The following is a 24,887-nucleotide window of genomic DNA, read 5'->3' as shown; positions in this document are numbered from 1 at the left end:
GGTGGTTTAACTGGTTAGAATGTTTAACTGGTGGATGGTTTAAGTGGTTAGATGGTTTAACTGGTAGATTGGTTTAACTGGTGGGTGGTTTAAGTGGTTAGATGTTTAACTGGTGGATGGTTTAAGTGGTTAGATGGTTAACTGGTGGATTGGTTTAACTGGTGGGTGGTTTAAGTGGTTAGATGGTTAACTGGTTAGAATGTTTAACTGGTGGGTGGTTTACTGGTTAGAATGTTTAACTGGTGGATGGTTTAAGTGGTTAGATGGTTTAACTGGTAGATTGGTTTAACTGGTGGGAAATGTAACTGCTGGGATGGTTTTGGAGGATGAAGCTGCCCCAGAGCAGCAGGTCCTGCCTGGTTTCCCCCAGCTGTGAGGAGCCCCAGGCAGAGCCCCCACTCCCAGCAGCTCCTGGAGAGCCCCTGCAGGGCCCAGCCAGGGCTGCTCCTGTCCCACCCTCAGCTGGAGCAGGGCACCCCCAGATCCTGCAGCCCCTGGGGCTGGGCCCCCCTCTGCACCAGCAGAGCCCTCCCAGCTGCTGCAGGAACAGAGAAGGGATGGGAGAGGAAGGTGGAGAAGCAGCTTCAGCCCCTGCTCCATCCCTTTGCAGGCTCTGTCAGGGATAAGAGCCCTGTATTTAGTGTGATTTACAGGAGCTGGGCTCTAATGGCTGTTGGGGGATCTTTAGCTTTCTTAGGAAAATCCTCTTAGGAGCAGCAGCTCCTTTAATAACCCAGCTGAGGCAGTGCCTCCCTATTTACATCTATTTGCATGTATTTGCATGCAGGCAATTTTGAGAGAAACATCTCAAAAGCTCTGATGACTTCACATTTTTAAACCTGCCCATAATCTGAGGGGCTGGAGAGCAGGATTGTGGGGACATGTGGGATATTCCAGATGGAGAGGTGGGGCCTAGGAGGGAGCAGGATTCCTTGTCTGTTTTGGAGGCTGCCCAAAGGATTTGGGGTTGGAAGGATCCTGAGTGGATCCTCTGAAAGCCCTGGGGTCACCAGTCCCCCTGAACCCTCTGTGCCTGCGTTATCCAGGTTCCACTGCCAGATGGGAAAATGATGGAAAATGAAGGTGAAAAAAGGAAAATAAAAAGAGCTTTGTCAAATCCTGCCAAATGCTTCACCTTGGGAACAGCACTATCCAGGACAGGGAATGTGGGAGATCCCAGGGATCCATTCCCAAACCTTCCTGATGCTGCCCTACAAAATCCCAGACAAACAAACTGCTTTGGAAATGGAGTCTCCATTTGTGGGGAAATGGTGCCACTTCCCATTGGAACTGCTGGTCCAGGGAAGAGAAAATCCTGAATAATCATGGAATGAGAGAATCACTGGAAAGGTTGGAAAAGCCCTCTGGGATCAGTCACTGAGTCCAACTGCTAAGGCCAGCACTGGCCATGTCCCCAAGTGCCACATCCACACAGCTCTTGAATCCCCCCAGGGATGAGGACTCCAGCACTGCCTGACCACCCCTTTCAGGAAGACATTTTCCCTAATATCCAACCTAAACCTCCCCTGGAACAACCTGAGGCCTCTTCCTCTGGTCCTGTTTTTCCCCGGGGGCAGAGCCCAACCCCCAGTTGGCTGCACCCCGATGTCAGGGAGTTGTGAAGGGCAATACTAATACTAATACTAATACTAATACTAATACTAATACTAATACTAATACTGAAGTCAGGAACTGGGAGCATTTTCCATAGTGGACATTGAGAGAGTTTGTTTCAACACAGCTCTATCCCCTAAGCTCAATAATTTCAAACCTTCTCATTCTAATGGAGTAAAAATGTTCTTTAGATGATCCTAAACATTGTAATATGAAATGTGAAGGGTGAGACAATGTGAATTATGGGATAATAAAATTGATCCAGAGAAATGAAGCACAACAAGAACACAGGGGAAAAAATTGCAGATTTACTGTCTTGATACAACATATTTAGGACAGCACTGAGATGAAACAATTCCACTTCCTACAGAAAATGCCATGGAAATTGGTGGGTTTGCACAATCCTTCAGTCCTTCTATCCCTTTCCTCCAAGGTCCTCCTGAGCCAGCCCATCCCAGCTTAGTTTGTGAGCAGCTCACAGGAGCAATATCCTGTCCCCAGCAGTGCCACCCCCAGGCTGGTGGCACCACCTGAGTCCTTGGGGTGGCACCTTCAGTGCTCTGAAGGACAAGGAGCAGCACCAGGGTCTCTGCTCATCCTCCCCCCATGCAGGTCAAAGCCCTTGCTGGAGACTCCTCTCTCTATTTCATTAATTCCCAGACATCTGCTCGGGGAATGTCAGAATGTTGGGATCTCCTGGAACGAGCCGATAAACAGAACTGACACGGAATGAATCCCCGAATCACCTAGAGAGCCAATATCCCGTGTCTGAGCATGTTACCATGGCTGCAGCCCTTCAGAGGCACCTTCAGCCCCTGCCTCCGCCCAAAGCAGGAAATGAAATCCAAAATGAAGGAAAAATTAACTGGAATCATGTCAGGAAGAGCGTGTGTCCTCCCTGCTGCCGCCAGGCTGTGCCCGGCATGGGCGGCGAGCTGATTCCAGCTAATTATTTTTGTGTTTATATTTATTGGCTGTGATTAGTTATGCAACAAAGACTGTGGGAGAACAAATCATATCAGTGCAGTTAATTGGAGATAACATGAGCAGCAGTGAAAGCCCTAATTTTGATATTTTCCGCATGAAAAGGAGACCTGATCCTGCTGGTTGTTAATCAATAAAGGGCTGGTGAGGTCTCCATCAGAGGGGATGAGCCCAGGGATGGAAAGCAGCACACTGGATGAGTTCCTCCTGATTCTTCCTTTGCTTTTTAAATAAATCTACTGGAAGTCATCGATTTTGGTGGAGTAAAGCTGGGGTTGGGGTAATAACTGAGCTGATCCTGCAGAAAATGAAACATCTGGGCTTTGTTCCTTGGGAGTCAAGGCTGGTGTGAGGCCACCTGGCCATGAATTTTAGCAATTGAATATGACCTTTTCTGCTCCTCTCTACACCACCAGAAATGTCAATATCCCAAACCTTTCAAGCTCTGCTGGACAGATCCCAGCAAGGCAAGGGCATCAAATGAGCCTGTCAGGGAGTCCATCTCCTGTCAGGAATCCATCTCCTGTCAGGAATCCATCTCCTGTTGGGAATCCACCTCCTGTCAGGAATCCATCTCCTGTTGGGAATCCACCTCCTGTCGGGAATCCATCTCCTGTTGGGAATCCACCTCCTGTCAGGAATCCATCTCCTGTCAGGAATCCATCTCCTGTTGGGAATCCACCTCCTGTCGGGAATCCATCTCCTGTTGGAAATCCATCTCCTGTCAGGAATCCATCTCCTGATGGGAATCCATCTCCTGTTGGGAATCCATCTTCTGTCAGGAATCCATCTCCTGTCAGGAATCCATCTCCTGTTGGGAATCCATCTCCTGTCAGGAATTCACCTCCTGTCAGGAATCCATTTCCTGTTGGAAATCCATCTCCTGTTGGAAATCCATCTCCTGTCAGGAATCCACCTCCTGATGGGAATCCTCTCCTGTCAGGAATTCCTCTCCTGTCAGGAATCCATCTCCTGTCAGGAATCCATCTCCTGTCAGGAATCCACCTCCTGATGGGAATCCTCTCCTGCCAGGAATTCCTCTCCTGTCAGGAATCCATCTCCTGTCAGGAATCCATCTTCTGTCAGGAATCCATTTCCTGATGGGAATCCATCTCCTGTCAGGAATCCCCTCCTGTCAGAAATTCCTCTCCTGTCAGGAATCCATCTCCTGTTGGGAATCCACCTCCTGTCAGGAATCCATTTCCTGATGGGAATCCTCTCCTGTCAGGAATCCATCTCCTGTCAGGAATCCATCTCCTGTCAGGAATCCCCCTCCTGTCAGGAATCCATTATCTGTCAGGAATCCCCCTCCTGTCAGGAATCCATTATCTGTCAGGAATCCCCCTCCTGTCAGGAATTCCTCTCCTGTCAGGAATCCCTCTCCTGTTGGGAGTGTCCCTCCTGTTCCAGCTCCTGCCTCCTCCCCTTTCCCTGCAGAAATCCATGTGCTGCGGGTGCTGTGTGGGGATGGGTCCCTGCTGTCCCCACTGCTCCTGTCCAGCCCCAGGCTGTGCTGCCAGCCCCTCCTGCTCCCTGCTCCCATCCCCAGCCCCGCTCTGGATCAGGGCACTGCTCCCATCTCCCGTTCCTGGTGTGGAATCAGCCCCTGGAGTGTTGTCCAAGGTCTGGCAGGGTCTGAGGCAGCTGCAGGTGCCAGCAGATGCCTGGTGTCCCCCCTGGGCTGGGACTCACCTGGCAGCTGGCAAGGGACAGGTGAGGTGTCACATCCCCCATCGTGGGACAGGTGAGGTGTCACATCCCCCAGCAAGGGACAGGTGAGGTGTCACATCCCCCATCGTGGGACAGGTGAGGTGTCACATCCCCCATCATGGGACAGGTGAGGTGTCACATCCCCCAGCACAGGACAGGTGAGGTGTCACATCCCCCATCGTGGGACAGGTGAGGTGTCACATCCCCCAGCAAGGGACAGGTGAGGTGTCACATCCCCCAGAATGGGACAGGTGAGGTGTCACATCCCCCATCGTGGGACAGGTGAGGTGTCACATCCCCCAGCATGGGACAGGTGAGGTGTCACATCCCCCATCGTGGGACAGGTGAGGTGTCACATCCCCCAGCATGGGACAGGTGAGGTGCCACTTCCCCATCGTGGGACAGGTGAGGTGTCACATCCCCCATCATGGGACAGGTGAGGTGTCACATCCCCCATCGTGGGACAGGTGAGGTGTCACATCCCCCAGCAAGGGACAGGTGAGGTGTCACATCCCCCAGCACAGGACAGGTGAGGTGTCACATCCCCCAGAATGGGACAGGTGAGGTGTCACATCCCCCATCGTGGGACAGGTGAGGTGTCACATCCCTCAGCAAGGGACAGGTGAGGTGTCACATCCCCCATCGTGGGACAGGTGAGGTGTCACATCCCCCAGCATGGGACAGGTGAGGTGTCACATCCCCCATCGTGGGACAGGTGAGGTGTCACATCCCCCATCATGGGACAGGTGAGGTGTCACATCCCCCAGCACGGGACAGGTGAGGTGTCACATCCCCCATTGTGGGACAGGTGAGGTGTCACATCCCCCATTGTGGGACAGGTGAGGTGTCACATCCCCCAGTGTGGGACAGGTGAGGTGTCACATCCCAGAGGCTCCGGGCTCTTCTCCCCCACGCTGAAGGAGCTGAGCGTGCCCAGCTCTGATGTAGAGCTCTTTGTCTGTGGGGTGAGGAACCTGAGCTCTGCTGCTCCCTCGTGCTCTGGGCTGGCCCAGGGGCTCAGGTCCATCCTCCAGCACCTCAGTGCCCCCATCCTGTGAACCACTGAGCCTCTGAGGGGTTGGAGGGGCATCCTGGGCTGGATGCAGCATCCCAGGGTGGCAGAATGAGAGGGAACAGCCTCAAGCCACAGCAGGGGAGGTTTAGGGGAGATAACAGGAATATTCCTTCATGAAAAGGGTGGCCAGGCATTGGAGCAGTGGTGGTGGTGGAGTCACCACTGCTGAGCGTGGCTGTGGCACCCAGGACCTGCCTTAGGGGTGACCATGGTGGTGCTGCTGGTCCATGGTTGGACTCGATGACCTCCAAGTGTTGAAAATAGATTTGTAGAAAATTCTCAATGCCTTACAATGTATTGTAATTGAAAATAGTTATCTTCTAATTGCAATAACGTGAATGATAACATTCACATCATTTCACCCTTCACATAAAACTAAAAATAAAATAAAAGTTTTTAAAACACCTCTCAGTTACTCCATCTCTAAGTCAAAAAACCCATAATCCAACATCAAAGGTCTTTTCCAACCTGAAGCATTCCATGGCTGTGATCCCCTCTGCTGCCCACGGCGTTTGCAGCTTCCTGACTCTAAGAGGGAACACAAAGCCCTCCAGCCCTGCCCTTCATCCCTGCAGTGCTCCTCCTTTGCTTGTTCCTGCAGCCCAGCCCCAGCTAATTGGTGTCAATTGGACTTGTACAGGTATTTTCCTCCCCTCCACGTGCCCTGGTCCTTCTGTGAACTCCAGCTGGTTTGTAATCCCTGACAGCAGCCCCAGCCTGTGGAACAGGAGCCTGAGGAGGTGGAACATGTGGAGGAGTTGCCTTTTTATCCCACTTGCTCTTTAGGAACTTTGTGTATTTGGGTGATTTTGAAGGCTCACTGAGCCAGGATCAGAATTCCCTTTGATTGATTTATTTATTTAGCAAGGAAAACCCACCGAGGAGCCTGGCTATGGCACCATAACAGTGGGATTTTCCCTCCCCTTTTCCAGTCTCACGGGATGTTTGGGCAGCTAAAAAATAAGGGAAGGGCTTTGTCTTTTGGGCTCTGCTCTGGGTAACATTTGTGGCTTGGTCTGGGGGGTTTGAGCTGCAAGTCCAAGGTGGAGGAGCCAGGAGGGGCTTTAGGGTCTGTTTGTCTTTGAGAGACTGAAAATGGTCTGCTCAAACTCCTTTTTTCCTTAGAGCAGGCTTGGGGATGATGCCTTGAGAGGGTGCCTAGAATAGAGGCTGGATAGTGTTAAAGGAATAAAGTATGGATTTATTAAAAGGCTTCCTTCAAAGGACACACCTTGGGCAGTACAAGAGCCTGGCTGAGGGTACACCCAAGATGGAGCGTGGGTCACAAGTTTTCACACCTCTATAAGTTTTGGTCTGTTTCCATATTGGGGTTAATTGTCCAATTGTTGCAGTGTGATGCAATATCTTGTTTTAGCTGTACCAGTTCCTCCCTCAGGTGTGCCAACAACAACCTCTCCCTTCAGCTCCCCCTTGTCCCCTTGCTAGGTGCTGTCTGTCAATCTTAACATTCCAGCAAGGCCCTCGTCTTCTTGGTGAAGTTCGAAAGATGCTTCTCAGCCCTGGGGTCATTGGCCAGTCTTGGTGCCACTTCTCTCCTGAGCCTTCCCCCTCCTACCTGGTTTGTGGCATGCCTATTCCTTCCCTCCCCCTCCCCCTGGGCTTAAAAAGATGGGACCACGTGGTCCTGGATTCTGTTGGAGCTGCTACAAGATTCAGAGATCTGTCACCCTGGAATAAAGCTCTGGATTAAACCCTCTGGCAGAATCCGTCTCCTTTTCCTCTTCACCTCACCTAAAGCCTTTCCACCAGAGGTAAAAACTGAATTCCTGCTTGCCTGGACTTGTTCCAAGTGCCAGCTGCAGCATCCAGCCAGCCAGGGGTGTCTCTGAGGTGAAACACCACAGCTGCCGCCTCTGGTCAAGCAGCAAGGGCCAGAAGAGCCCAGGCACGTTCCACCTGGTAATACTGGGATCATATTCCAATATCCTATTACAGTCCCATCCTCCCAGTTTGCTCTCCTCAGTTTGCTGTTGTTTGCACTTTCTGGGCCTGAAGCTGCAGTGGTGTCCTTGGTTCTGGAGCTGGAAAAGGATTGTTCTGACTGAACTGTGAGGAGAACTTGCTGACACTTTATATGAAGTTCAGAGTTACACACTAATGCAGTTCAGAATCTGGAAAATATGAAAGCTCAAACTTAAGGCATCAGGGAGAGCACCCTCCTTTCTCACAGGGATGAGGGAATGGGATCCAGCAACTTCCCGAGGTTCCAGGGAAGGTGAGGTCACCTGGGGAGGGGTGGCCTCTGCCCTGCAAGGTCCCACCACCCCACTGCTGCTTTGACAGCTCAGGAAACACAAACCCCAAGGGTTTGGGAGGCATTGATTGCTAAGGGGGTTGTTAAGGGCTCTATTCTGCCGGGGAAGAACTTGTTTTCCCCTGCAGGGCCAGCAGGAGCTTTTATCTTTGCAGGGATTAGCCCAGCTGGAGATTGCTGGACCAGAGCTCAGAACCCGAGCACACAAATCCCCTCACCTTGAAAAGTTCCCTGCTTCAGTTCTGTCCAAAGGATATTTTGCTTGGGTGCTTCCATCTTTAAAACACTAAACTCCTCCACAGCCAAGCTTTAATGTCATGTGGGAGTTGGCTTTCTTTGAGGAGTGGGAAATGCCACACACGGTGGCATATGCACAGCCCTGAGTCACCAGGGAGAAAATAAACAAGCTTTGATCCACGTGTGTCTGTTTCCTGGGAGAGAGGTGCCAGGGCATGTTTGCTTGGGTGAGTGTTGCAAGCCAGGCCCACCTGAGTGGGAAATAAAAAATGATCTGAAAATTAACCCAGGGCTGGCCTTCCTATGACAAACTGGAGGTTTGGGGTATGGAAAGCATAAAAGAGCTCCAGCCTTGGGCACTCCCAGGGACGGGGCAGCCCAGGTTCCCAGGGAGGGGCAGGATCCCTGTGGGATCCGTGTGTGATTCCAGGAGCTGCCGGGCCCAGCACGCCCCCACAGCTCGGAGATGAACTTTGGAGGAACTAAAGCAGGACACAAATGGGCAGCTTTGAGGCAGGCAGGGGTTTCTCCCTGCTGGGCTCACAGGGCTGGGGCTCTGCTCTGTCCTGGTGTCTCTGGAGCAAGGGGGGTGTCCCCCTCAAAGGCTGCTCCTGCTTCAAACCCAGGCTCAGGAAAGGAATCGCTCAGGGACATTGGAGGGCAGGAAATCAGACTCGGTGTTGGAATTGTGCTCCTCCCTGGCCCTAAAATCCATTAATCTGTGGCAATAATTGCCAGAGTTTACTGATTTCCCTGACTCTTTGATGGCAGGTAAGTAATCTGTCTGTCTCCTGTGGCTCAGCTGCCCTGGAAGTTTCCTCTTAGCAGGAATTGTTAAAAACCAAAATCGATCCAGCAGAGCCAAAGACAATTCTAAAACAGATCTCTGTTTAGTTGTTTGATGTTTTGTGTACTTGTTCAATGGATTCTGGCTGTCAGACTCCTCAGCATCCTTCCAGGGCTGGGCCTGGGAATGCTGGGATGTGGAAAAACACCAGGAATTATTTGACTTTGTGGCAAGCCCTCACTTCCCTCTCACTCAGTGACTGCTGAAAGTCCTGGACATACCCCAAGCTCTGTCTTAATCAAGGCTGGAGAGTAAAATTAGAAAGCTGATTTGACTCCATGTTCCCAGAAATGCCAGATCATGTAGAAGAGAAGGGATTTAAATTTTTTTTCCAGGAAATCATCCTGCTCCTGCCAGGAATTGGTGCTGTCAGGCTCTGCTGAGGGAGCTTCCCAACACCAGGGTGCATTTCCTGGGTGTAAACGCTGCAGAAATGCTGCAGAGGCTCTGGAAGTACCAGGGAATTATTTCCCTCTCTAGCACAGGACCCTCCCACCACCCTGAAATGCCCCCTCTGAGTCTGGCAGGTTTTAGAGGAGCTGTTCCCCTCCTGTGCTCCCAGCCTGCTCCTTCCTCCTGCCAAGACCTGCACGTTTTGTCTTCCCCGTTATCGCTGCAGAAACTCAAACATGATATTAGTTTAATTAGAGATCAGCTCCTTTTATGGCATGCAAATGCCCTGTCTGACTAAATCCCCTTCTGAAGTTGGCAGATGCAAATTAAATCCTGTGCACTGAAGTGTAATTTGGCTCTGAACACTCTTCAAGGCCCTCAGTGATTGAGGGGGTGGAGGGGAATTAGTCTTAAGCTGCATTTGTTGCTTTCTCCTCCCTTAATTTGTTTATCTGAACGCTACTGAAGCAATATGGGATGGAGACAAATTGCCAAGCGACACACGAGCGAGAGCCAAGGTTTCACTGCTGGGTTCTGGAGTTCTGGAGCTGGAAATAACCAAGGTCCAGTGTACCTGAAATAATGGCAAATACTGGGCCATCTGCCACTGCTGGCCCTCCTGCTCCCAGTGTCCAGCAGGCTGGAAATGGCCAGGCTGGCAGCAGGGCAGCAGGGCCAGCCTGGGGCCATTCCAGGCACTCACAGCCCCCCGTTCCCAGGGAGAAATCTCCTCTTGAGCTGCTGCATTCCCGTGGTGAGGGGTGACCCTGCCGTCCCCACGCTGCTGGAGCTGGCCCTGCACTGAACTGGTTCCTCCACACCCACTCCTTCTCTAGGGCTCAGGGAGAGAGAGCTGCAGTCACTGTTTGGGATTACAGAGGAAGGGTCACACTGAGGGTCTGCAGGACACTGTCCCATAAGGAAAGCCTGAGGGAACTGGGATTGTTCAACCTGGAGAAGAAAAGGCTTTGGGTCACCTAATTTGGGGCTTGCAGTGCCTGAAGGAACCACAGGAAAAATGGAGAGGGACTGGGGACAAGAGATGGAGGGATGGGAGCCAGGGAATGGCTGCCAGTGGCAGAGGGTAGGGCTGGATGGGATCTTGGGAATTGGGAATTGTTCCCTGGCAGGGTGGGCAGGGGCTGGGCTGGAATTGCCAGAGCAGCTGTGGCTGCCCCTGGAGCCCTGGCAGTGCCCAAGGCCAGGCTGGACATTGGGGCTGGCAGCACCTGGCACAGTGGGAGGTGGCCCTGGGCTGCAATGAGCTGGCATTGAAGATCCCTTCCCACCCAAACCACTCTGGCATTCCCATTCCTCAATCCAGGATGGCAACCAGCACCAAAAACCATTGCAGCAAATGGAGAAAGGCAAGGAAAGAATGATTTCCTGCATGGTTCCAGGTGCCCCCAGTGCCATTTGCCACAGGGGTTTGTAGCCTGGCAAGGCCTGGTTGGAGAGGTTTGGGCTCTGCCAGGGTGCCCAGAGCAGCTGTGGCTGCCCCTGGAGCCCTGGCAGTGCCCCAGGCCAGGCTGGACATTGGGGCTGGCAGCACCTGGCACAGTGGGAGGTGGCCCTGCCATGGCAGGGTGGCACTGGGTTGGATTTAAGGTCCCTTTCACCCCAAACCCTTCTGTGATTGTTTTATTTTAGGTCCTGGCATTGCCCCAGAGGCTTTCCCACAGTGCAGGTGAGCAGGTCCCCCTTGCAGAGTCCCCTTTCCTTCATCCCTTGGGAGCTCTGTGGGACTGTGCAGGCCCAGCCCAGGAGGGGAATGTGCTCTCACTCCCTCAGCCCCATCCATCCTCGCACTCCACGCGCTGCAATTGAAGCCAGAAGTGCTTTGAGGCAGCCCCAGCAGATTAATTACAGCCCATAATCAGCATTTGTCTTCATTGCTCTCAGCTCAGGCAGTGAAGCAGCCCCAGTAGTTTTGCTCCCGGTGCCGTTTCCCGGCTCTGTTCGCTGCCCTCTCTCCTGCCCCCGGGGTTTATTCTGCACTCGGAGCCGGTGTTCGCCCTGCTGCAGCGTCTGATCTCACGGGCGCTCCTGTGCCACCTCCCCACACGCCTTTCAGCCACTACCTGCAGCTGCTTTCTTCACCAGGAGCAGTTTTAGAGCCTCCCCTGCGCTGTTCTGCGGGAATGAATCAAGCGGGGGATCTGGAGGTAACACACTCCAATCCCTGCCATTGTGCTGAGCAGCTGAGCAAATAAGTGCCTTTCAATTACAGCCTCGTGCAGACACTCTCTGCTTATGTTTTATAACAATGATTTGGGATCAAGAGGTTTGCAGCTAAAGGGATAAACATTTAGCCCAGATAAGCAGATTTGTAGAAATTATTGTTATCCTGAGCTGGTTGGATTCATTAGGTCCCAGTCGCGGCCGGCTCTGAAATCTGACGGGGATAAATTTATCCCACCAAAGTGAAATCTGCTCAGGGATGAGTCTGAATTAGGGTATATTCATAATAGCATTTCTTTCCAGTGTTTAACATGGCAAAAATAGCCAGGGCAGAGAAATTATTTTCTTCCCCAGACTCCCTCAACAAAACATTGGAGGGGGGGGTTTGGGTGCTGCCAGCAGCAGGAAGGGGGGAGGAAGGATTTGGAACAGAAGTGAAGTGAGATCCTGGACAATTACCTGTGAAGGGACAGCAGGAAAAGAGATGTAAAAATCCATGGGTGATGCTGATCCCAAAGCACTTGAATTGCCAGGGCATTTGGGGAACAGTTTTATCCCTGTGCTGCACCCCACGTTTGCACAGAGACCTCTCTGACCCTCCAGAGCTCCTGTCTCTTGTTTGAGGGCTCTGTCTTTGAAATTCTGACCAGGCAGCTGTTCTTGTTTACACCTCTTTATCTGCTCCTCACTCCTCCTCTCCACCTCCCTTCCTTCCTTCTCTTTTCCCAATGATGTTTTTGCCTAGAGGAGCATTATTTTAGGAGAGGGGTGAGATTTGCCCGCTGTGGGGGGTGCCAGCTACCAGGGCAGAAAGTCACCTGGAAAATCCTCATCCATCACTCTGCTCCCATCCTTCAATCAGGATGGGGCAGAGGAGCAGCCTCTGGAATGAAGCCCAGCCAAGGGTGGGCAGCAGAGCACACACTTATCCCAGGATTAGTGCCAGAACCGGGCAGATCCATCATGGTTATGGCGTGTTCTCCTCGTGGATAATGCCCCAATCAATAACTGACGAGAGGGGAGAGGAGAAAGCCTTTGATTTAGGGTTTGCCCAGGCTCTGTAGAGAAGCAAGATTTATTGCAACATAAAAATCCCAAATTTAGCCTGTGGCTTAATAGGCATTGGTGCCTGTGCTAATATGGGCTGGTATTTACTGTGCATCCCAATGCAAGGACACCACATCCGTGTGCCTGCCCAGCCAGGGGCTGGAGTCAGCCAGGGAGGCACAGCCAGTCCTGACTGGGGATAACATGATTTCCTTTATTGCAGCAAACGTTTGGAATCCAGCAGGGGTTTGCAAACAACCCTCAGTGTCAGCACAGGGATCCCAGGGCCTGCTCTGCATTCCTGGGAATTCAGGGAATTACATCCAGGGCTGCAAAAACCTCTGGAAGATCCAGAGCTGGCAAGAACTGCTGGATGTTTCTGTTTGCCCCCTGCTCTTGCCTTGGAAACATCAAATTACGGAACCACACAGGACATTTCTGTCTCTTTTGCCTTCCTGGATCCATCAGGTCCAGGCCCCTCCTATCCTGGGAGCTCATGGGGACCTGCACAAAACTCACACCCAGGTCTCTTGTTTGCCACAGCTCCTGTCCACGTGCTGCTGGAATGATGCTGTGGTGAGAGAAGGAAATGATCAGCCCACAATAAAATTGTTTTCCAGAGGCTGAGCAGAGCCTTGAAGATTTGAGCCTTTTTCTGCACAATCAACTAAAGCTGGAGAAAACCAAGCAGAGCTTTTAAGTCCAGCTCCTAATCCCTGTTCTTGGCTGAAAAAGGGTGGAAAGCTGGAAATGTTGGAGAATTCCAACCTGGGTTACAGCAAATCCTGACACAGGGCATGTCACCAGGAGGTTTGGGGCTGATTTCAGCAGTCACAGGGATTTATCCAGAGATGGAGCTGCCCCAGACCAGGTGTGCTCTCAGCTCTCAGCTCAGGGCACCTCTGCTCCAAACCCTTCCCATATTCCCAATGGATCAGCTGAACCTGCAGAGTCTGACCCAAATTCACAACTCTGAGCTTTTTGGTACTTTGAAGTTCTAGTCAGGTCAAAGAAAAGCACAAGGTGACAACCTGAGGGTATTGACACACTCGGATTCCCAACATCCACCACAAATCCAGGAAAATGTGTAGAGAGCAGCACTATGCATTCCCATTTGACAGGAAAATCACCAAGCAGCTCGCCCTCAGCCCTCTGTCCTCCATGGACAATTCCCATCCTCCTAAACCCCTGCAGATCTGGCTCAGAGAGGGGAATGGGCTCCAGCACAGAGGGAAATCCTTGGATTTGTAACACCCAGATCACAGAAATATTCTGGCAAAATCCCAACATTTCCTCCCTCCTTGCACAGGACACAAGAGTGAATTTTGTTCTTGACCTAGCACACCTTGGCCAAAGAGGAGACTGATGTGCTCCAGCCTAGGAATTACTCCATGAGTGACCCCAGCCATGGAGGAAATACCTAAATAATCATCTGAATAATTCCTGGGACATCTTCTGGCCTTCTGCTCCACTGCCCCCAGCATTCACTGGCCTGGAATTTATGTCCCCAACTTGTGCAAGGTGAGCCCAGACCTTCAGGGCTGTCATTCAGCAGCTTTTGATACCAAACTTGGGAAAGTCCAGGTGAAAATCCACAAGGCAGAAAAAAGTCTCAGACAAAATGGGAGACTTGGCTGGAATTTACTCCCATTCTACTGGCAAAACCAAATATATCCACAAAGGAAAATATTCTGTGTATCCCCATGGGTCACTGACAGATCCTTCACAACCACACAAATCATCTCATTTTCAGACCCTTCACAAGACAGGTCAGCTCGTTTCCCCTCCCAGAAAATGTCAGATGTTTCAGGAGTGGGTTGTTCTGTTGATCATTTCTCTTAAACGAGTCCCAGTCTAATTCCAGAGCTTGTTATCCAGAGTTAATCCCTGGCTCCCACCTTCCCAGGCTTGGAAAGAATTGTTGATCTCAATCTTGGCGCTGAACCTTTGTGTTCAGCCTCCTAAAAAGTCAGCTCAGAGTAGATAAAGCTCCACCAGCATTGCTGAGGTCGGAAATGAATGAATATTTAAAGCAACAATGGCTGCATTTCCAGCCTTTCACAGCTCCAAAAGCAAAGCACAAGAGTTTTCTGGGAATTGAACCAACCAGTGTCCCCACTGGACACTGCTCTGGTACTGGCACGAGTCCTTTCAGTAATCTCCCTCCTAATTAATTTTCTTCTTATCACAGAAGCCGTTTCAGACACTGGGAAGAAAAAAGACCTTTTTCTTGGGATGCCAGCCTGTCTCATCCAAAGGCAGTTCCCAAAGGAGAAGTCACCTGGGACACCTCTCCTGGGCCGTTCCCAGCAGCTCCCTGTGTCCTCCTGCAGGGCCAGGGGTAACCATGAGGGCTCTTCCCCAGAAAAGCCAGTCCAGAGCAGCCATTCCCTGGAACAACAGAAGCCAGCAGGTAAACAGGAGCAGAGTACATGTGGAGTTTGGGATAACACACCAGCAAAGGATTAGAATTCATCCATTTCTATGGAAAACAGCGTTAAAATGGCCGAGCCCTAAATGAGTCTGAATGAAAGGGATTTATCTCCTCACCCAACCCAGGCACACCCTTTATCAGTGGGGATGCTTCGCTGGAGATGTCCCTGCCCGAGCCCCTTCTGTTCTTCCAGCATCTGAAAGAAACTTTCTCACTGCTGCTGTGGGTGGTGGAGCTGCCTGGGGAGGGTGAGCTGAGGGCTGGAGGGTCCCTGCAGAGCTCCTGGAGCTCCTGGAGCACCATGGTCCCACATGGAGAGAGCCTGACCTGGAGATGTGGAGCCCCAGCAGGGTGGTACCAATCCCCTGTGTCCTCCTCACTTCACCTGGCTGAGCCTTTCTGTTCCCACAGGGCCTTTACCAGGAGAAAATCATCCCTTAAATCTGGGCCAGCACTGAAACAAACCCTTCTGGTCACAGAACCACAGAAACATTAAAGCTGGGAGGGATTTCCAGGATCACTGAGTCCAAACTGTGCCCGATGCCCACCTTGTCCCCAGCCCAGAGCTCTGAGTGCCACCTCCAGGAATTTCTTGGACACCTCCAGGGATGGGGACTCCAAACCACCCTGGGCAGCCCCTGCCAATCCCTGACCTCCCTGTCCATGCAGAAATTCTCCCCCAATATGCAAAAATGGGATTTTAAGGACATTCAGGGCTCCTTTTCTGTTGTTGGTGTGAGGGGTTTGGAGCTGTGGGGAACAGGAAATGTTCCCTGGCAGAAGGGGCTGGGGTAGGGCCACCTCTGCTGCTGGGGCTTGCATTGGATGGATATTCCCTTGTGGGAAAAGCCTTTGGGATTCTGGTGCTCAGGATGCCAGAGCTGAGGTGGGGAAAGAGCTGCAAGGCCATCGAGTCCCAGCTGATCCCCACCTTGTCCCCAGCCCAGAGCTCTGAGTGCCACCTCCAGGCATTCCTGGGACACCCCCAGGGCTGGGCACTGCAAACCTCCCTGGGCAGCCCCTGCCAAGGCCTGAGCCCCCTTTGCATGGGGAAATTCCTGCAGTGCCCACCCTGAGCCTGCCCTGGCCCAGCCTGAGGCCGTTCCCTCTGCTCCTGTCCCTGTTCCCGGCTGTGCCCTCCTGGCAGGAGCTGTGCAGAGCCACAAGGGCCCCCTGAGCCTCCTTTGCTCCAGGCTCAGCCCCTGCCCAGCTCCCTCAGCCTCTCCTGGGGCTCCAGACCCTTCCCAGCTCCCGCAGCCTCTCCTGGGATGGGTCACAAAGCCCTTGCAGAAAAGCCCAGATGGGGTTTATGGGATGCAAAGTCTGCCCAGGGACTGCCAATTCCTCCCCAGCACTTTGGGCTCATCTGCTGCTTTGCAAGGACAGAGGGATCACCCAGCTCAGGGGACAGACAAGAACTGATGGGGTTGGGGAAGAGGAATCCAGACCAGCCCCTCACTCTCCATCTCCCTTTGAGCAGCAGCGTTTCAAACATCGCTCCTGTCATGGCACCAGCACAAGACATGGATTGGCTTTTCCCAGTGAGCTGAGGGCTCACAGAATGCTGGATGGAGCTGGAGAACACCCTCAGGTGTGGGGGGATTGCCCTGGATGCAGCCAGGGCTGAGGGCTCAACCCAGGCTCTGGCAATGCAGGGCTCAGCTTCCCCATGTCACAGAAATGCCCTGATTTCTTTATTTCTGATGGGCACCCCTGGGTGTTGGGTGCCTGTTGCTGATTCCTCGACTTCTGGATCTCAGTCTGGGCTCTCCCAGGGGGCTCCTTTGTCGGGGGAGACCCTCCTGGAGTGGGTTTGTGTCAGAAAAGAGAGACACACTGGATCTTTTTGGTCTTCAGGTTCTGGTTTATTGTTATCTTATCTAGAGTTTTGCATGCTGTCCATACCAGGCTCAGGAACTGGAAAAGCACAAAAATGGCCAACAATCTCTTGTTACAAAGTCTTTTAAAGCTAAACTATCCAATTAAGAACTGACACCTAGATTATTTTCCCTTTTAACCCAATAACTGATCCCTCAAAGCCTGCAATGCGGAATTTTCCCCGATTACAAAATGCCACCCGAACCCATGAAGAAGGAGGAAGAAGACGCATGAAGAAGACACCCAGGACAACACCCTGTGCCCTCCATCTTGCTTCCATCCACAACATACTGAAAATCCCAAAACCCAAATTTCTCACCAAGTGATCCACCTACACTACTCTCTATAATCTATTTCACACTTTTGTGGATTCCAGTCGATCTTGAAGTCTGGGAAACTTTCTCCATGGATGAGGGTCAAAGTCAGTGCTGCCCTGGGGGTCAGGGCACCCTAGAGCAGACAGAGAAATATTCCCAGTGCCCTGGGTTTCTGCAGCTGGGCTGTAATTTGGCCATTCCATTTCCAAGTTCCAAGCACTTGATGAGTCTTTCTTTTATAATTGGGGCCTGTAGCCCCACATTTCTCTTCACAGAGAAAGGCAAGGCACAAATCTTCCCAAGAATATTTCTGAGTTTCACCTTCTCTGAACATCAGAGAAAGAAAACACAATTCTTATCTCATTTGCCTGTGTTTGTGCTAAAGCAGAATGCAATGTGGAGATTGTTCACCCACAGTGATGGTGCTTGGGTTCCTTGGCCTGTCAGGGCCAGGTGTGTGTGGTGTGTTGAGACTGTTGGGGGACAGTCACAGGATTCTGTGCAGTTGTGTGCAGAGCTGAGTGCTTGGCAGATTCAGTTTTAGATGTATAGAATAATATAGTATAATAAAGTAATTAATTAGCCTTCTGATATCTGTGGAGTCAGATGCATCATTCTGTCTCCCTCACCAACATTGTTGGAGTCACCTTTGATTTGCTAAAGGGGCTGAAAATAGCAAAAGAGAAAACAACAGGATTTTGCTCACAGAATTCAAAGACACAAAGCAAATAAAGGCCCAGGAATGATGAAAGGGATCAATCAGTAAGAAATACAGCCTGAGGGTTGGAAACTTTGGGAAGCAGTGGAGCTGGGAAAGGAGGAGGTTGGAAAGACTTCTCTGAGCTTGACATCTGGTCAGATAGAAACACTCTGATATTCATGGGCTGAAGTTTTCTTTTTACAGGGGATAAGGATGAACTCCCTCAGTGTCGAACGTGCACATCCATTCCCAGAGCTACACTCTGTCCTGTCAGAGGGTTTAAAATGGGACTTTAGTGAGGTTTTCCCACCTTATTTTAATCTCTGCTGGTGCTGTTGGTGTGGATGAAGGAGCTCCGGAACTGTGTAAATCTGTGTAAAATGGTGTAAATCTGTGTAAATCTGTGTAAATCTGTGTAAATCTGTGTAAAATGGTGTAAATCTGTGTAAATAGCTGTGATCTCGCTGAACAGAACTGAGTTACACCGTTCTCCCCAGTAATAAACCTCCCCTCCAGCTCAGCCTGGCAAAGGGCACAGCTGAGCCCTGGGAGCCCTGACCTGTGCTCCCAGCAGGAATGTTCACAAGCTCTTCATTTATTAAGCTCATTCCACAGAAATGCCTAAAATTGAGTTATGTGCTGAAAATCAGGAGTTCCACTTTGAAACAGGGCCAGGGAGGTTGTACCTTCCCTGAATCCTGGAACAAAGCCCTTTTTTTTTTTTTTTTGATGGATTTGAACATGCAGATGTGGCACATCCCTGTTATTTCTCCAGCTGCAATAGGAAAATACCAGGAGGTGAATTTTTATTTTTTTAATTACTTTTTTATTGGCATTTTCATTTTTTTTAAAGATAAACATCATCTGGTTCCCGTTACTCAGGCAGCCACACAGGAAATGGTAATCAGTTCTGTTGATATTATTTTCCTCCGAGGGATTCCCAAGGAAAATATTTATGTAGGAATTAAGGGATTGGTGCAGTCCCTCGGGCTGGGCACAGGGCAGGAGCAGAACAAGGGGCAGGAGGGTGGAACCTGCAGCACACCAAGGGCAGGGACAGGGCATCACCCAGGGCATCAGCCAGGGCACAGGGGGCTCTGAGTGAGTGCCCCCGTGCAGGGGATGTGTTCCAAGAGGGATTCCAGCAGAGTTATCCCTTGGACCAGCTGGAGGTCACTGTGCTGAGGAGGGGGAGTGTCACACACATCTTTTATGAAAAATCCTTTCCTTGGGATTTTTCCTCCTGAGAAGCTGAGAGGCCTCAGGAACAAAATGTAACCAATGGTTATCTGCTGCTGTGGAATGCAACAGGGGCATCTGGGATTGGGCTCATGTGGTTGTTTCTAATTAATGGCCAATCACAGTCAGCTGGCTTGGACAGAGAGCCCGAGCCACAAACCTTTGTTATCATTGCTTCCTATTCTATTCTTAGCTATTCTTAGCTGGCCTTCTGATGAAACCTTTTCTTCTATTCTTTTAGTATAGTTTTAATGTAATATATATCATAAAATAATAAATCAAGCCTACTGAAACATGGAGTCAGATCCTCATCTCTTCCCTCACCCAAGAACCCTTGTGAACACCATCACAGGGGAGCTGAGCTTTCCCTTCTCCCCCTGTGCCCCCTGGTCCCTGGGGCTGCTGCCCTCGCCCAGGAATTCTCCTGGAAGCAGGAGGGAGCCCAGGCCTTGGGCTCTGGCTGCTGGGTTCATGAATCACCTTCGTGGAAACCTCTGGGTCAGGAGAGTAATCAAATAAGGGAGGATGAGCCCACGCTGCCTCTTGGCACTTTCCACCTTTGCAGTCATTTTCTCCTCCCTTCCCACGGAATCAGCTCCCTTTGGCCTGACCTTGCCAGTGACAGCTCTGCTCAGCCTGCAGAAATTGAGATTATTTGTCCCCCTCCACGTCCCTGGCTCTGCTCTCCCGGAGCTCCTCGGATGGCTTTGCTCCCAGCCCAGGGCTCCCTAATTGTGTTCCAGCAGAGACAAAGCTCCTGCTGAAAACTGCATCCCGAGGCTGCCCGGGCTGCACAGCCCAGGTGCCAGGGCCCCTGGAGCTGCAAACTCCATTTTCCTGATGGATTCCAGGGGGGCTCTGCTCTGCCACCCCCGCCCCGCCTGCGCCTCCTCCCCCTGCTCCCCCGGCAATCTCCTCATTGCTTAAAAATATTCAGCGAGGCTCCATCAAAGCGAATATTGTGTTATTGTTGCCAGGGGTGACATTAGATGAGAATTATATGAAACAATAAGGGCGCTGGAGTATAATCCATTTGACACTTGGAACATGTTCCCCGTGCTCCGTGCTCCTCGCACGCTCACCAACAGAACCGTCTGCATTTTCACACAATATTTGTGTGCATCAGGAGATTTGTCTCCCTTTATTCTTCTGTCTGGTCATTCTCCACAGGAATTTGGAGGCTGCAGCCCTGTTCAAGCACCAATTTTGCTGTTTGTACCCACAGGAGGCAGGGTGGTGGATTGGTGTCAGCACAGGGCTTGGTACCCTTAAGATTCCAGAAGGATTTGGGTGGGAAAGGACCTGAAATCCCCTCCAGTGCCACCCCAGCCATGGCAGGGCCACCTCCCACTGTGCCAGGTGCTGCCAGCCCCAATGTCCAGCCTGGCCTCGGGCACTGCCAGGGCTCCAGGGGCAGCCACAGCTGCTCTGGCAATTCCAGCCCAGCCCCTGCCCACCCTGCCAGGGAACAATTCCCAATTCCCAAGATCCTATCCAGCCCTGGGGAAGCCAGAACCTGTGTCCTGATCTCTATTCTAAACCTGCCCTTGCATTTCCTTTGTGCCATCCAGGCCACAGCCACCAAACTCCTCTGAATTTCTGAAGGCTTCAGTAAAATGTTCAGCTTCATGGCCAGAGTTCATCCAGAGGAAGCCTTTTGTGATTCCCCTCTGCAACCCTGTTATCCTGTTTGCACAGGAGGCAGAGCTCCTCCCCAGAGGCTGCTGGTGATGTGGGCACTGAGCTTTGCTCCCTCCTCAATTCCACCTCACTGTGGCTCTATCCCAATACACAGAGCCTGACAATTCCAGGGCTCAAAGGCTCCTTCAAACACCCTCCCCAGGTCCAGCCAGGCAGTGACTCAGCTCCCGTGTCTCCACAAACAGAGCCACAGCACACACAGAGAAGCTGCTCCTCCCAGAAATAGCCATATTCCAATTATCTCAATGACTGATTCCACAGGACCAGCTCCTCAGTCTGCCAGATTCCCCACACACAACATCCCTCCCTCACGTCCATCTGCTCAGCCCTGGCAGCTGACGTGGTTTCCATTCAGCCCCGAGATCCCTGTGCAGCACCAGATCACTTTTCACCTGGAAAAGGTGGAATATTGCACCTGGAAGAGGTAAATCCAGGACACAGAGCATGGGCTGGGACGTGCAGAGGGTTTAAAGCACTTGGGGTTAATTTTAGTGAGAGTTGGAGGCTTTTGGTAACTGGGGTGTGAGACAGAGAAAAATGTGGGGACTCTGATCAGAGAGGGCAAACTGACATTGCAAGGTTCCAACAGCGAAGTCTTCAGCATAACTGCATAAAAATGTGTTTATCCCACATAATCCCCCTGCTCTGTGTTATTTTCACTTCAGGAATCATTATCTTGCCCTCTGAGCTGCTCGCTGGGAATTATTTCCTATGAGAACTCTGCATCCATGCTGAAGCCCCAGCCCGGGTTTGTTTGACGTTTCCTGAGGGTTTGTGAACTTGCTGGAGTGTCTGAGGTGATTTGTGGGGCTCACATGAGCACAGGTGAGCCTGGCTGGGCTCTGCTTGGCATTCTGGGCTCGTTCCTGCTCCAGTCTCAAAGCAAAGCTGGTGGAACATGAACCTCCCCAAACAGCCCCTGAATCAAACATCTGCCAAAACTTCTGCAGAATGAAGCAGTGAGAGATCTCTGCACCAGTGGCATTCCCATCCTGCCAGGCAGTGATCCTGCTGCAGCTCCCAGGTGGGAAAAGGCAGCTTTGGTCATTTGGGATGGGCTTTACTTTGCTTCAGAAGCTGTGGGTGAACAGCAGGAATTTGGGAATTGTGTGCCCTGCTCTCCTGGCTCAGGAGTTTGGGAATAGTGTGCCCTGCTCTCATGGCTCAGGGGTTTGGGAATTGTGTGCCCTGCTCTCCTGGCTCAGGGGTTTGGGAATTGTGTGCCCTGCTCTCCTGGCTCACGGGTTTGGGAATTGTGTGCCCTGCTCTCCTGGCTCAGGAGTTTGGGAATTGTGTGCCCTGCTCTCATGGCTCAGGGGTTTGGGAATTGTGTGCCCTGCTCTCCTGGCTCAGGGGTTTGGGAATTGTGTGTCCTGCTCTCCTGGCTCAGCAGCTTGGGCTGCTCTGCTCCCTCTGGCCAGCTCTGGTCAGCAGCACCAAGGTAAACCCAGCCTGACTGAGTGACCCTGCACAGGAAAATCAATGCTGCTCACAGGGAAAAGGGTGTAAAGAACAAAAAGGCAAAATAAAAAATCCTTTGGAACAAAAGATCAACAATTCATGGGTGGGGCAGCACCCAGGGTGACTTGGAGCTTGTAACATTTTCCTCCCAGTTTGGAGTTTTGTTAATGTGATTCCTTCCCTGGCAGCAGCCCCAGAATGACAAATCAGAGCTGGCCTAGGTCAGAGGGGTTAAAAGGGACCTCAAAGATCAGCTCAGCTCATGTTAAAGCCCACCCTGCCATGGCAGGGCCACCTCCCACTGTGCCAGGTGCTGCCAGCCCCAATGTCCAGCCTGGCCTTGGGCACTGCCAGGGCTCCAGGGGCAGCCCCAGCTGCTCTGGCAATTCCAGCCCAGCCCCTGCCCACCCTGCCAGGGAACAATTCCCAATTGCCAAGATCCCATCCAGCCCTGCCCTCTGCCACTGGCAGCCATTCCCTGCCTTCTGTCCCTCCATCCTTGGCCCCAGTCCCTCTGCAGCTCTCCTGGAGCCCCTTCAGGCCCTGCAAGGGCTCTGAGCTCTCCCTGGAGCCTTCTCCTCTCCAGGTGAGCCATGAGGTTGAAGATTTTCCTATGAAGAAGGGCCTGTGGAGCTCTTGGCACTCCTGGGAAGGATCTGGAAGCACAGGACAGGGCAGAGCTCGGCGCTCCAAGGTCGGAGCAGCAGGAGCAGCTCCAGCCCTGGCATCTCCAGCAGTCCTGGGACTGAACCCTCTGTCCTGTCCTTTAACTGAGCATGGAGATAATTAAATTTTGCACTGTGGTTACACCTCAGTAAATATTGTCTATAAAAATCAATTGGCATTTACTGTACTTAAGGTATAATAACGATTCTTATAAATCTAAATTATCCCAATAAATCTAAATTAAATGCCTAGGTTTAAATGTATTTAGGACATTTAATTAATAAAGTGTTACCAAATAACCATTACTAATCTGTTTACTTCAAGCCTGATTTCCATTTCCAAAGGATTTATTTCTCAGCAGTCTGTGTGGGAGGGTGAAAGGATGTGAAAGGGTTTTAAACAGCTACTGCAGGTACCAGAAATATTGGGAAATTGCCCAGGAAATTCCCTCATCTTTTCCCCCATGGAGAAATGCTGATGTGCTGGAGCCAGAAGTTTTTAAAGGAAAAAGTCCATTTTGATTTATATGGAATTTTAAGTGTTCAGAAAGTTCTGAAGTCTGAAACTTCCTCTTTTCCTCTTTCAACATTCTCTTGATTTAAAGCTCTGCTTTGCAGTTAAAGCTGATTTTCCAATTAAAAATATAATTAAACTTATTAAGACAAAAAACAAGTAAGGATGAAAAGTTCAAAATCCAGATGAATGGATCTAAATAAAGCCTCAGATTAGACACAAACACTTCATGGATTATCCACCCACTGGTGAAAACCAGGGATTTTCACTCCTTTTGCCTTGGCACTCCTCTTGGGAAGGCCCCTCCTCGAGGTCTGGAGCCAAAGCAGCTCCAGGGGAGCCTGGGACAGGCGAGGCTGGAGGTGACCCCAGCCCAGCCCAGCCCAGCTGCTCCTGCTGGAAAACCCAGATTCCCTCTGTCAGGAACATTAACCCACAAACACCAGAGGTTTATGTCCAGAAAGGAGACAGAGGAGTCCTGGAACTTTATTTGAATAAAGGGAGAGGCCATGGGGCATCCCCTGGGGTCTCTCCAATATTTGGAGGGCACAGCCTCCTTTTTATCCCAATTTCCCTTCTCTCTTTCCCCATTGGCTGAGGTACTTGAGAGGTTCAGACTTCCCAAAACACCTGATACCAAAGATTTCCCTCCAATGTACAACCCTCCCTTTTAATTTTTTATTCTTATGGAATTTAGGGGTTTTTCCCATTGTTTCTTTCATCTTTCAATGTCCAATTCATTTATCTGCCAATCTATACTTTATTTGTAAAGGCAAATATCTTTTTCCATTCACCAATCAGTGGAATCCTTCCCATTGTTTCTTTTATCTCCCAGTGCTGGTTTTACCTACCAGCAGACCCATGGCTGGTTTGAAAAGACAAATCCCTCATTCCTCTCAGCTCATTCTGGGAATCCTCAGGAGCCAGAGCTGCTTCCTCCCCTCCTGCTCGGGGTTCCTCCCCCGCTGCCAATTCCCCATCACAACACTGGGACATTTCCTCTGGAAATGGGATTTTATTGCTCAGTGTTTTCCTCAACAACTGCACAGCAGAGGCTCCACAACTCCCCCAACTAAGCAAATCTTTGTCTGGGCTGGAACTGTTTTTATTCCAGTTTTGTTTTAAATTTTTTTTCGGTAAAAAGCTGCAGAAAACACAATTCTTGTCAAGCCAATCCCCAAATATTTTTGCTGTTTTTCAAGCCAGCTCTGCTGCAGAGCCCCAGCCCCATTAACCCCTGGATTATTCCTCCCTCCCCCCATAATTAACATCATTAGGCTGAGCTCACGCAAAGCCAGAGGGTCAAACTCAGCCTGGTGCAATTCTGTTGTACCAAACCCAGATCTACCCCAGTGATTAATTTAGCTAGAAACACATAATTATAGGCAATAAAAAATGATTTCTCATGCTACTGGAAAGTGCCTGAGTCTGTTCCCTGTGTGAGAGCAGCACCTGGCACAGCCCGGCCGGGCACAGTCCAGCTGCAATGGAATTATTCAGGTAAATGTAATGGGGTGGGAGGGGAGGGTCCCAGCCCAGCTGTGTGGGGAGGGGTCGGGACCAAAGGGAGCTGGAGGTGCCACCTGAGGGGGGCTGGACTGAGGAGGCCAAGCAG

This window comes from Agelaius phoeniceus, chromosome 22 (assembly GCF_051311805.1).
Source record: "Agelaius phoeniceus isolate bAgePho1 chromosome 22, bAgePho1.hap1, whole genome shotgun sequence".
Lineage (NCBI taxonomy): Eukaryota > Metazoa > Chordata > Aves > Passeriformes > Icteridae > Agelaius > Agelaius phoeniceus.
This window is presented reverse-complemented; position numbering follows the sequence as displayed.